Source organism: Pleurodeles waltl, chromosome 5 (assembly GCF_031143425.1).
Source record: "Pleurodeles waltl isolate 20211129_DDA chromosome 5, aPleWal1.hap1.20221129, whole genome shotgun sequence".
NCBI lineage: Eukaryota > Metazoa > Chordata > Amphibia > Caudata > Salamandridae > Pleurodeles > Pleurodeles waltl.
In genome coordinates, this window is record NC_090444.1 from 274,646,697 (window position 1) to 274,659,498 (window position 12,802).

The window sequence follows — 12,802 nt, forward strand, 5'->3', positions numbered from 1 at the left end:
AATGATTTATATTGTAAATAAAATACGTCATCACCCTTTGTACGTTCTTCTTTTTATGACCCTCTAAACCTGCCATTCACTACAATTCATTTCAGTGGGTGCTTTCATGCATATTGGTCCCTGGATAGCTGCCATCATTTTTTGGTTGAAGTGCTGACAGCACTTATTATTTAAAGTAAAAAAAAATATATATATATATTTTTCAGTCAATTTCTATGTTTTTTAAAAATGTAAACTAATTTTTATTACTATACGATAATCCAACCACCGCCAGGCCCTGCGTCCAACCCCTATAACCACTGAACCCTGTGCTGCGCATGGCCTTTGTCCATGCACAGCAGTAATTGACAGCAGTTCTGCATTCCCCCCTCTCCCCACTGATTTTGACCATGGGGAGCATATCCCCCAGGGCCCGGCCTAATTATTTACTTTGTTTTGGTGGGAGGAGGGCTGCATGACTCCCCTCCCCAGGGCTGCTCTCGGCCCGGGTACTCCATTCCCTGGGGCCCAACCTAATTATTAATTGTTTGGGGGGATGGGGACTGTGTGGACCCCCCTACCCAGGCTCCCCAGGGTCAATCTCGGCCCCAAGGGCCCATCTCCCGTGACCCGCCATGTGACCTGGGTGCCCTCCAGGGCACCCAGTCACAATGTTGGGAACCAGAGGGTGAGCCTGAAGGCCCCCAAGGTCCCAGCTGGCTCCCCACCTCCTGTGGGAGCCAGCATAGTTGTCACAGAGAGGGAGCTGGGAAAGCAGCCCACGGGTGCCTGTGCTTGTTTTTTATTTTTATTTTTTATTTTGGTGCATCCGTGGATCCGCAGTGTCTCCCGTCGAAGATTTTTAAAAATGCTTTTTGCTCTCTGAGGTCCCCGTGGGACCCCAGCACCAGACCTAAGGGGTCCAGGTGTCCCTACCTGGGCCCCTTTTCCTATTTATTTACATTTTTCTCCGGGACTCGGCTGAAGTCGAGTCCCAACATGGTTGGCAACTCTTGAAGTGTTGGCAGCAATCAGATTTCAGCACAAGATCAGGAGGGATCCCAGAGTCATTGAATTCCTATATATACAAATTTGTTTTTCTTAATTACTAAAACTTACTGAATGGATTTACACCAAAATATTTAAAGGTCGCTTTCTGGACCAAGGCTGACCTTTCTGCCAAATTTGTTGTAATTCTGTCCAGTGGTTCAGGTGCTATCTCTGTTCAAAATCCCTATGAAATAATTAATGGGAAAAAAGCATTTTGGGTCCAGGCTTGATGGATCACCCCAAAACTTTCCAGACAGCAGCCCACATGAGTGTCAAATTGTTTCTGAAAATTTCATTGAGGTTCGACAACCAGCACCAAAGATATAGACAAGAAAAAAATGTTTTTCCTAGTGGCAACCGCCAGTAGGTAATATATAGATAATACTTGAAAAAAATATCATATTACAGTCAACTAATACGCATACTAATAAAATCAAATTCATTACAAATTCAGGAATCTAACCATTTAAAAATTTGAACTAATTACCATTTAATTTATAACTATCTACTATCTGATTTACTAATGACAAAATGTACCTTATTATTCAAATTAACAAATTAAAATTAAAAACAAATAAACAATACAAAATAAACAATTAAAAACCTTCCACCCAAAGTACATTCAAATAAAATAAAAAACTTTAAAGATGTTACCAAATCAAACATAAAAAAAAATAAACTGTACTACAAAGAATTACACACATTAAAATAATAAAAACTTACCAAACAAAAATTAGTGTAATACAGCAAAATCATTCAAAAGAAGAACATTGTATATAACTACATTAAGAAAACGATAAGAAGTACATAGGAATAATATTCTTACCTTCTGTATTCTGTCCCACAACATTTTTGACATAGAATAGTGTCCTACAATACTAGTGTTTCGATAGAATGCTAGAAGACTGCAATAATTGTCAGAATAGATTTTCCTCATTTTAAAAATGATTTACTCTTGTTTGTGTGCACTAACCAAATAAGCTAACTAGACGTAATTATAAACAAAAATATGTTATTCTCAATATGTCGCTGTTTGGGTAAAGAATAACCCACCATCATACAGGACATACCACTTGCACCTGAGTTAAAGTTCAAATACATAAGATTATGACAGGGCCTCGTAAAATTTATGAAATCATAGGTGGCACAGTATGCCAATGAAATGGCAAAGTTGCAGATTTGTAAGAGGGAAGAGGTGGGATCTTAAAAACCTTCACTATCCTGCCTATTGTTTAGTGAAACGTATAATTAATTAATTAGAAAATAACATAACCTCAATGTACATACAATTTTCATGAATTTGGATGGTTAGAGTAGTATTATATTAGTTCTGCATGTTGGAGATGTCTTAGCAATCTGGTAATAGTTTTAACTATTACACTATCTTAACTATGAATTATAAATTCTGGATGGTTTACATTACTGAAATAAACAATTGCTATTATTATTATTATTATTATGAGTAGTAGTAGTAGTAGCAGTAGTAGTAGTAGTAGTGGTAGTATTATTGATGGGAGCCTGCAAATTCCTGTATCAAAGCCCATCTCCAATTTCCTTACAGTAAAGTTTGACACTTTTACTGACGTGTAATAAAGAAATGACATAGCTGCTCAATTATAATATGTTGTTACACTTGAGTTCTGACTTCACAATGTGTGCTGCCAGAGTTAGCAGGTAAAGAGAAAGTCAGGTCACAGATCTTAATTACAGTCACAAATTACACAAGGAAAACAGGAACTGGTTTTCTTTCTGCATGTTTCTACAAAGTCTGAGCCATAACACTTTTTAACCTGATTTAGATTAAACTGAACCTAATATCTTGTTACAAAAGTAACACAAATGTGGAAAGATATAGTTAATGACATTGTTCTTGGCTGCATACGGCTACGCTGTTCTTAAGGACCATGGGCCACTCAGAGAATCTAGGTGTCATTCCCATATTGTACAAAGTGGCAGTTAATAGAACAACCAGCTGTAATGGCACTGATGCAGCTTGGGGAAAAAGTAGAGAAAACTGTTGCCAACTAAGCCTTCAGATCAATCAGTAAGCCTGGCATCCTTCTGATGACAGTAAATTGAGTACCATTGTGCTGGGAATAACAAAAATGTTATTTACAGGGTAGACATGTGATATGAAGCATTACATAGTATATAGGAAAACATTATTTCCCTATAAAATGCTGTCATGTATTTTCTTATTACAAGGACAGTCTGAAGTCAGATCACACCAATAAGAAAATTACATTATTGCTGTCTTGTAACAATTTAGTGAATGTGAGTAGTGACATCATTATGCCTGCGGCGTTAATGCATGTAGAGACAGAGCTGCCTTTCTTGAGACATGGTGACGAAAAGAAAGTATGAGGGTGTCAGAGCATACTTACTATAGATACCATGCTCTTCAAAAAGCAATTGGGGATATAAAAACAAACTCCTTGTGATCCAGAGCACAGTGTCTGTTTTAGTGCCCCAAAATCTTCTTTTCTCACAAAACTCAAGGCAAGGATGAAACACACTCAGAATCTATCTCATCCATTCTGATGTTGAAGACCATAGATCACTTCTTGGCATTAATGTTGAAAACATTTTAATGAGACGGGGTGAGAGGGAAGAGTGGAAGGAGGGAGTATTGAGGATTTTGTGGAGTACTTTTGACATAGTTGCCATGTGTAACATTTTGGACTAGGCTAGACCTAACCTTTTTTTAACCTACTAGCAAACACATTCTGGAGCATGCCATTTTATGTGATTTCTCACAAAACTCAAGGCAAGGATGAAACACACTTAGAATCTATCTCATCCATTCTGATGTTGAAGACCATAGATCACTTCTTGGCATTAATGTTGAAAACATTTTAATGAGACGGAGTGAGAGGGGAGAGTGGAAGGAGGGAGTGTTGAGGATTTTGTGGAGTACTTTTGACATAGTTGCCATGTGTAACATTTTGGACTAGGCTAGACCTAACCTTTTTTAAACCTACTAGCAAACACATTCTGGGGCATGCCATTTTATGTGATTTCTCAAAAACTAGTGTCTGCCAAATTATCTGTGCTGGATGAAGTTTTTACATGTAATATGGTGTCACTTGTCTGCTATGAAAAAATGCTTGGGCGGAAAAAGTAAGGAAGTGGGTCAGAGATAGTGAATTGGTGCATTTTTCATGCATTTAAAAAAGACAGTGACTGGGATATTTTTAACTAAGATAGCTACAACATAGTGACTGAAAAGAGAGAGGAATGATTAAGAAATAATACTCTAGAGGAAAGAGACAAGCAGGAGATAGAAGGCATGTAGGAAAGAGGGAAACATAAATTATATGTGTGCATAGACACAGGTGGCCATCTTGGAATGGTATTTTCTTCTTTGACAAGCACCATTCTAAGATGACCACTAGTGTGTGAGCATGTGCATGCATGGACAACTATCATGGATTGTTTTTTCTCCCCTTTAGCATGCTCTCGCTTGTCTTATGCACTGGCGGTGATGTTGGAACTGTATGGTTATATTAAAGTATAACAAATAGATCTCGTGGCCATCTTGGATTTTGTATTATGTTTTTTTGTGACTTCAATGTTCCAAATTGTCTAACGGCCTTTTTTGAAATATAAATTTAAATATAAACGACGAGTGGGATGTCGTACAAATAAAAAGAAACAAGATGCAAACATTGCAAAACAATTAAAAAATAATAACAAATTAAGTGATAGTGTGATAAGGAGAGACCGGAGATAAACCAGCAAGCTGGGTAGAGTGGGAAGAAAGATTGGGGATGAAATAAAGAGAAAAAAGGAAGCTAAGGCAAAGATCATTGACAAACCAAGGAAGGTATGGAGACACAGACTCATAGTGGAGGCCAGGAATGCAAGGAAACGATGCACTACCATTGAGTGCCAAAGGCAAAATAAATAATAAATAGTTCCCTCAGATAAACATTGGAAGGATGCATCTCATCTAACCGGAAAGATAGTAAAAAATATATACTTCAGAGATAGCACACACAAAGTAAGTAAGGAGTGAGTAACTGAGATAGACAAGAAAAGGACAAGAAAGCAAAGCAATTGCAAGGACAAATATAAAATCCCCTCTGTGTATATGCTAAGGTATGGGATACAATGCTGTCAGTGATAAGACGAGCGAAAAAACTAAAATACATAATTAAGAGCAGGATGTACTAAGGTCAGGGTGCATCCTAAATGCTATTTTTAAGGGGATCTGTGAGGTGACACAAAGATGTTTTTCCCACTGCAACGCATATACCAATCCATAGCTTTGGGAATTTCACCAAATGGCTATGAATATATTGATGAAGTCCAGCAAGGTACAGCAGACCTCCATTACTGTATTTGAATTTGCATATGGAATGATTGCAACCCCTGCACTTATAAGGGCCAGGGGCTGCAATCAATAGAAAACAATTGGTGTGGTGAGAATGGACATTGAGGACAGCCCATAGTGCTCCCCTCGACCACCGTCTGCTCTTATAGTGCCACGGGCCTACATTCTGAAAGAGAATGCTGTTTCTGTCCGTTACCTCAAAAGGGAGGGGAGGACACCACTTTCATGTCCTCTTCTTGTGAATTACAAGGAGTTGCAAAAAGGCAATTGCGAGTCACAAAGTAATTTACAACTTATAAATAGTATATCTTACAAAGCCTGCAATTTTCACGCTACAAGGTTTGTGCATGCAAAACTTTTATTACCATTGGGGGTGAAGTAGTAAATTTAGTAGACAGAAAGTGTTTTAGATTCATCAATATAGCTGATGTAGATCTCAAAAACGTTCACAAAGTTCAACCCTAACAATTACATCTACAAACATCCACTTGTACACACACTCCCAAACATAACACATACACACAGTCACACACTGCCCATTGCAAGACTGCTGTTGCTGACCTTTCACTTTGAGACTTGATAACCTGATACTCCCCACTGGCAGTGCACACCTTACAATGATACATTCTGGCACCGTAGACCACAACAGTGCACACTGACACCGCTTACTGCATGCAGTGATACTTCAGACCTTGACAATGCCCACATTGACACTGCATTCTGACATTTCCTATGCTGATGAGGGATACTGCCACTGAGCATGCTGACACCACACACCTTGACACTACACAATCTGCCACTGTTCACTGACTCTACAGATACTTACACTACACTGTGTCACTGCTCACCATGACACTGCCTAGAGGTACACTGATGCAAATGGATGCCTACACTGCTGCTTTGTGGATTTCTAGGCAGTCTTCAGTAGGGTTGGCAGAGGAGGTCTTTTGTCCAAGTTTAGTAATGGAGTATCCTACTAGTGTTACTAATTTTTCCACTGTACTACTAGTGTTATTAGTTCTTTTGCTATTAGGTGTCAGATGTCTTTACTGACTAATAGCAAGCTTACTGAGAAGGTTGCCATTCATAATGGATGGAATCAATGGTGCCTATTGACTACCTTCTTGCACTGTATTACCACTCTTGAATACTAGAGCACATTCTCATTCCTTTTCTCCAAATGCAGAAGATAGACATCTTGGATCTTTTCATTTTGCCAATGATCTTACGTTGGTCAGTCTGACACCCATTTGTGTGCAGAGAAAAAATGATATACTGTACTTGTATTCTTAGTGATAAAATTAAAAGGAAAACAATAGGTTGGTGTTGTTGGCAAGTACCAATGTTTGGTATGACATTTACTAGTAATCATTTTTTATTTTGCCTCTTGTATGATTTATTTTAGAATTTGAATGCTTTATTTAGTTACACCATTACAAGCAAAAATGGAGAAAGTAATTCACAATGTTTTATATTGCAGTGAAACTTTATTTCTTGATGGTAGTATTGAAGAGAGCTTTAACCCTTTCGAGGTTGGCCATAATCCAAACAATAAGAAAAGCATTTATACTTTGCCACTGGTCACTAATGCCTCCATGATACAAGGTTACATGGTTAATGTTTTAGTGAATGGTTCAAAGCCAGAATTAGTGAAGCTTCAATATTTCTTTTAAATCATACTGGAGTTACCAGGTTGAGTGATGCTGTGTTAGAAGGGGCTCATATTCCTTAAGGGACATCGAACTTTTTGAGATACTCAAAAGTCCTTTCTCATAGAAAATTGTACTGTGGATTTTTGTCAGCTAGAATTTATTTAAGTGACATACTTGTAATTACTCCTAAATCCAGTGTAATGAAAAAACAATACATAATACACTCTAACCTTTTGGTGCCTCCTGTCTATCTCTGAATACATGTCTGTGGTGGGTGACAGCTGGGCTTTGTGCATTCCTTCTAGACAGCCACACACAAAGGGAGCTTAAGTGTGACTAATGAGTCATCCACATCCTGATTGGCCATCCTGGGCAGGTTGGGAGGGAGGAGCTGACACATATAACTGATTAGGATGTGTCCCATTCCCACGCAAAGGACTGGATACCCCTCTTTAGTGAGTCTGGAACCAGAGCAGGAAGGGCAGGGACTCTGCTCACTTCAAAGGCATCTCTTTGAAGTCTCCCCCACTACAAAGACAAAACTGGATAGAAGTACTAGACCTCAGACACCACCAACTCAGAACACTTCTAGACCTGTGGATACTCTACCAAGAAGAAGGCTGCTGCACTGAAGAAAGGACTGCCAAGCTGTTGGACTGCTACTCTGCTGGACTCCTGCTCTGCTGTGCTGACCTGCTGCCAACCTTGCCTGGGAGTGATAAGGACTGGACCTGCATCTCTCTAACGCAGACCCAAAGAGACTGCAAGGGTTTACTAGCTTGCCTCCTTTTTTCTGAAGTCTCAGGGACATAAAAGACTTCCAACTCACCTGCGAACTGTGAGTTTTGCCCTAGCAAGTGGTGCCAAACCAGGCCCTTCGAAGTGAGTATAAAGTGCTGCTACAGTCAAAATCAACACTGGCATGGTTGTGCCATTAGGAACCAGCACATCTCCATCAATGCTGACTAATCGCAACTGCTGTGAGGATTGAGGACTTCGCATCACCGATGGCACAGCACATTGCCTCCATTTCTAACACATCTCCAAATTTGTACTGCATGGAACTAATGCATCTACTACATCCTAATAATCCTGCTTTCTTCATTAAATTAAGCTCTATTTTTCTAACTATGTGTGGTATCTCTTTGTGTGGTGTTTTCACCATTTTACCGTCTGAAGTGTTGCACAACCACTATACTCATTGCCTCTTCAGTTTAGACTGATTCCTCTGTGCCAATCTGCCACGGGGTGAGCACAGTTTCATTTAGGGTGTGTGGTGACTTACCCTGACTAGGGTTTTGGTTTCTGCTTGGACAGGATGCATAACGCTGCCAACCAGAAAGCCAATTTCGAACATTACTGATCAGTGGTGAGGATAGTACTTATGTTTGTGCAGTGCCGTACAGTCACTCAGTGTACACTACTGTTCCACATTTAAGATAAGTGCAAGTCAATTCTCCCTCATTGGCTTTTTTGCTTTTTTCAAAGTCATTTTTATTCTACCTGGCTGTGTGTCTGAGACTTCTACCTGCAAAGATGGAGTTTGAGCTTTCCCACCTGGAGAGCTACACCGTGGTCCAGCCCAAGGTGTTTTGTCAGGACAAGGTGTTGCCTGCTAAGAGGAACATTAAAAAAGCAGAGCTCCAAAAAGTCTTGAGAGTATGGGAAGAGGCCCACCCTACTCTAGTAGATGAGGAGGAAGGGTTGGATGATGAGGAGGTCTTGGACTGCAACCTATTGAGGAGTGGGGGTAACATACTGCCAGGATTTGATATCCGTCACAGGGCAGGGAGCAGTGTGTCTTCCAGGGACCTGACTTCAGAGTAGCTAGAAAATAGGTGGGAAGAGAGGAAGCTCAAGTTGGAGCTGGCTAAGTTGAATCTGGAGAAGGAAAAAACCTTAGAGGAGAAAAGGCTGAACATGGAAACTGAGAAAAGGAAACTGGCCATGGAAATAGAGCAAAAGAAATTGGCTATAGAGGAAATCAAAGTAATTTTGGCTTATGAACTGAGCCTGGAAGAGCTATACATTAAAGCCAGGCAAGCTATGTACAACAGAGATGGTGGCAGTGTTACCCCAGTGGCCACTGGAGACAAGATGGTCCACATTCCTAAGGGTCTGGTATCCGAGTTTGTGGTGGGAGATGGGATAGATAGATGGTTTTAGCCTAATGAGATTCCCCTGCAGATCCCTAAGGAGGCTTGGGGGCCTAGTTTGTGGAGGCATTTCCCTAGTGATGAAAAGGACACCCTACGGGCCCTAGAGGTAAGTGACAGGATGGGGTGTCTACCCATGAAAGAAGCCCTGATCAGAAAATATGGTTTGAACCCAGAGAATTATAGGTAAAAGTTCAGGGACAGTCAGAAGCTATTGCAACAGACCTGGGTGGATTGTGCTGATTCTTTTTTACAAGGCACAGGGTGGTTGGGTGAAGGGCAGTGAAGTCAAGGATTATCAGGGGCTGTATAACTTGATTGCAAAAGAGTGCTTTGTTTTCCAGATCTGCGCCAATATTTGATTGACAGTAAGCTTTCTGACCCCAGGGAGTTTGCTAAGGGGAAAGACCGCTGGGTCAGCACCAAGGTCCACAGGAAGATATTTGGGGGAGATCACAACAAGAGTGGACAGGGGCCTCACAAAAAGAAAAGGGGTACAAAAACAAAACCAGGAATTTAACAAAGAGCCCCAAAATGGTATTTTGGGTCAGGACTCCCATCCCCTTACTGAGAATAAGAGATGGTTCCCTGACATTAGGTCTGAAGGGAAGGTAGTCCCTAACAGTTTTTTGTGCCAATACGAGGGCACTTCAAGGGACATGCCAAGGGGGGCAGTCACTGGGGTTGGCTAGTGTAGCCCTTGGTGAGGAGAAGGGGGGCAGAGCAGAGGTTACCCTAGTGTCCCTTTATGATGGAGAAATGGTGCAGAGAACCCACATGCCTAGTAACACTAGGAAATACAGGCAATGGATCACCATTAATGGGCAGCGGGTGGAGGCACACTAGAGCCAGCATGACAACTATCAGGGATCATCTGCAGTCCTCAGAGCAGGCAGTCCCTAAAGTTTTCCACTAAGTTTTGCAGCTAACAACCGTGAGAGCCACTACCCATTGGCTCTGGTTCCCTTTGAATGGGGGTGGGATCTCAGGTTTTTTTAGGGTAGCTGTGAGTCTGTCCATGTCTGTTGATTGTCTGCTTGTCAGTGACCCGAGGCATACTGACTGGAAGGAAGTGGAGCTCATGTCCCACATGGAGATGTTCCAGTTGTCTGAGTGGGTGGGACTGACCACATAGTCAATGGAGCCCAAGAGGGCAATTGAGAGTACCTGGAGCCTGGAGAAATAGCTCACATGCATATCAAGAAGAAGAGGGGCAAGGTGAACAGTAAACCCACTCCTCAAACTCCCACGGTGTGGGACAAGGCTGATCTTGAGGGGAATGTCCCAGAACCTACATAGGAGGATGTGGCCAAACTAGGGTTCCTGCCTGAGCTTTTCAGCTGGCAGTAGAAGGGTGGTCACATCAGGGAGGAGTTCTGCAAGGTGCAGTGAGAATGCCCTAGTCTTGTGGGTCATTGGCAGCAGGCTGAGGCCCGGAGAGCTGGTGATGCCTCTGGCAAACACCTATTATACTGGGAGAATGGTCTCCTGTATAGTGAGCCTAAGGCTCCTAAGGCTTGTGCAACCCATGTGATGGTATTCCGCCAGTACAGGGCCTTGATGTACCCCTGGCAGGTCATTTGGGGAGGACAAGACCTTTGACAGGGTCATCATCCACTTTTACTGGCATTGAATGAGGAAGATCATGTGGAAGGAGTGTGGGACAACCTACAAATTCTCCACTCCTTACCATCCACAAACCAGTGGGCTTGGTGAAAGGCTCAACAGGACCCTAAGGGGCATGAGTATGGGCCTATCGCAACCCAAGAAGTGGAAGAAGGATGTCCTCCTAGCATGCATTTTGTTTGCCTACAGGGAGGTACCACAGAAGGGGGTTTGTGTTAGCCCCTTTGAGCTTCGGTAAGGGTACCCTGTGAGCAGACCTCTCAGTTTGGTGAAGGAAGGTGGAGAGCAAGCTTCTGGAAGAGCCACCCAGGATGTGGTCAGCTTCATGCTTGCACTCCACAACCAGAAAGCATGATTCTGGTAGCTCACCCAGAAGAATCTGGACACCAGCCACAAGGACAAGAGACGTTGGTATGACCAGAATGCCACTGTGGTTGAGTTTCAGCCTGGCCCCGTATCCCACAAGACTGCTGCTCTGGGCCTTATGAGGTGAAAGAGTGCAAGAGTGAGATCACCTATGTGGTGAACCTCAGGACTTCCAGGAACCCTTTAAGGGTCCTTCATGCCAATCGCCTCAAGCCCCACTTTGAGAAGTCTGAGCTTACAATGCTCCTGGTTACTGATGATAGGGTGGAAGAGTAGAGTGAACCTCTCCCAAACCTCCTGTCTTCCAACGAATGGGATGGGTAAGTGGATGATGTCATCCTCTCCCATACACTGACCCTAGATCAACAGAGAGACTGCCACCAGTTGCTGAGGCACTGGGCCTCTTTCTTCTCACTTACTCCAGGACACACTATATGGAGTACCTATGAGATTGATACTGTGGACAGCACACCTGTGAAAAAGAAAATGTACATGTTATCTGACGAGGTGAGGGTCAGCATTAAGGGGGAGGTCTCCAGGATGCTGCCATTAGCAGTTATTGAGCCCTCAAAAAGGCTTTGGCTCAGCCCAGTGGTGTTGGTCCCCAAGGCTGCTCCTCCAAGTGTCACACCTCAATCTAGGTTTTGTGTGGACTACCGTGGGCTCAATGTGGTCATCCAGACTGATGCACACACCATCCCCATAGCTCATAGATTGGCTTAGAGCTGCAAAGTTCCTCAGAATGTTTGACTTAACATCCAGATACTGGCAGATTGCCTTGACTGAGGGGGCCAAAGAGAGGTCTGCATTCTTGAACCCAGAAGGGCTCTTCCAGTTCCAGATCATGCCCTTCAGATTAAAGAATGCCCCTGCCTCTTTCAGTGGTTGGTCAATCAGGTCCTGGCTGCCTACCTAAATGACAAGGCAGTCTTCAGTTGTAGCTGGGATGACCACCTGTGCCACCTCCAAGAAGTGTTTTGGGCTCTGTAGAGTGTGGCCTGGCTATCAAGGCCCATAAGTGCCAGATAAGGTAGGGTTCAGGGGTCACCAATTGGGAGGTGGAAAGGGTGCATCCCCCAGGCCAACATTGAAACCATTCTGGCTTGGGAACCCCTCAAGATTCTGACACAGGTGAGAGCCTTCTTAGGCCTCACTGGTTACTGCAGGAAATTTGCCAGGGGATATGGCACCATAGTAGACCCCTTGACAGAGCTTACTTCAGCAGCCACGTCAGGTGATATAACAGAGGCGTGCCAGACAGCTTTTACACCATTAAGGAGGCCATGTGCACAAGGCCTCTGAGCTCTCACAAGAAATTATTGGAAACAACAGATGCTCAGAGCATGATGCAGGGGTCGTGCTCCCACAGCTAAATGAAGAGTGCCTGGATCAGCCTGTAGCCCTCATAAGTAGGAGGCTATTTCCCAGGGAACAGAGGTGGAGTGCAATAGAGAGGGAAGCCTTTGCTGTGGTCTGGGCACTAAAGACGCTGATACTATACCTGTTTAGTGCTCACGTTCAGGTGCAGACAGAGCAAAGATCCTTCAGATGGTTAAAGCAGATGAGGGGTGAGAATCTCAAACTGTTGAGGTAGTCCATTTCCCTTCATGGAATGGACTTCATGGTGGAGCACTGTC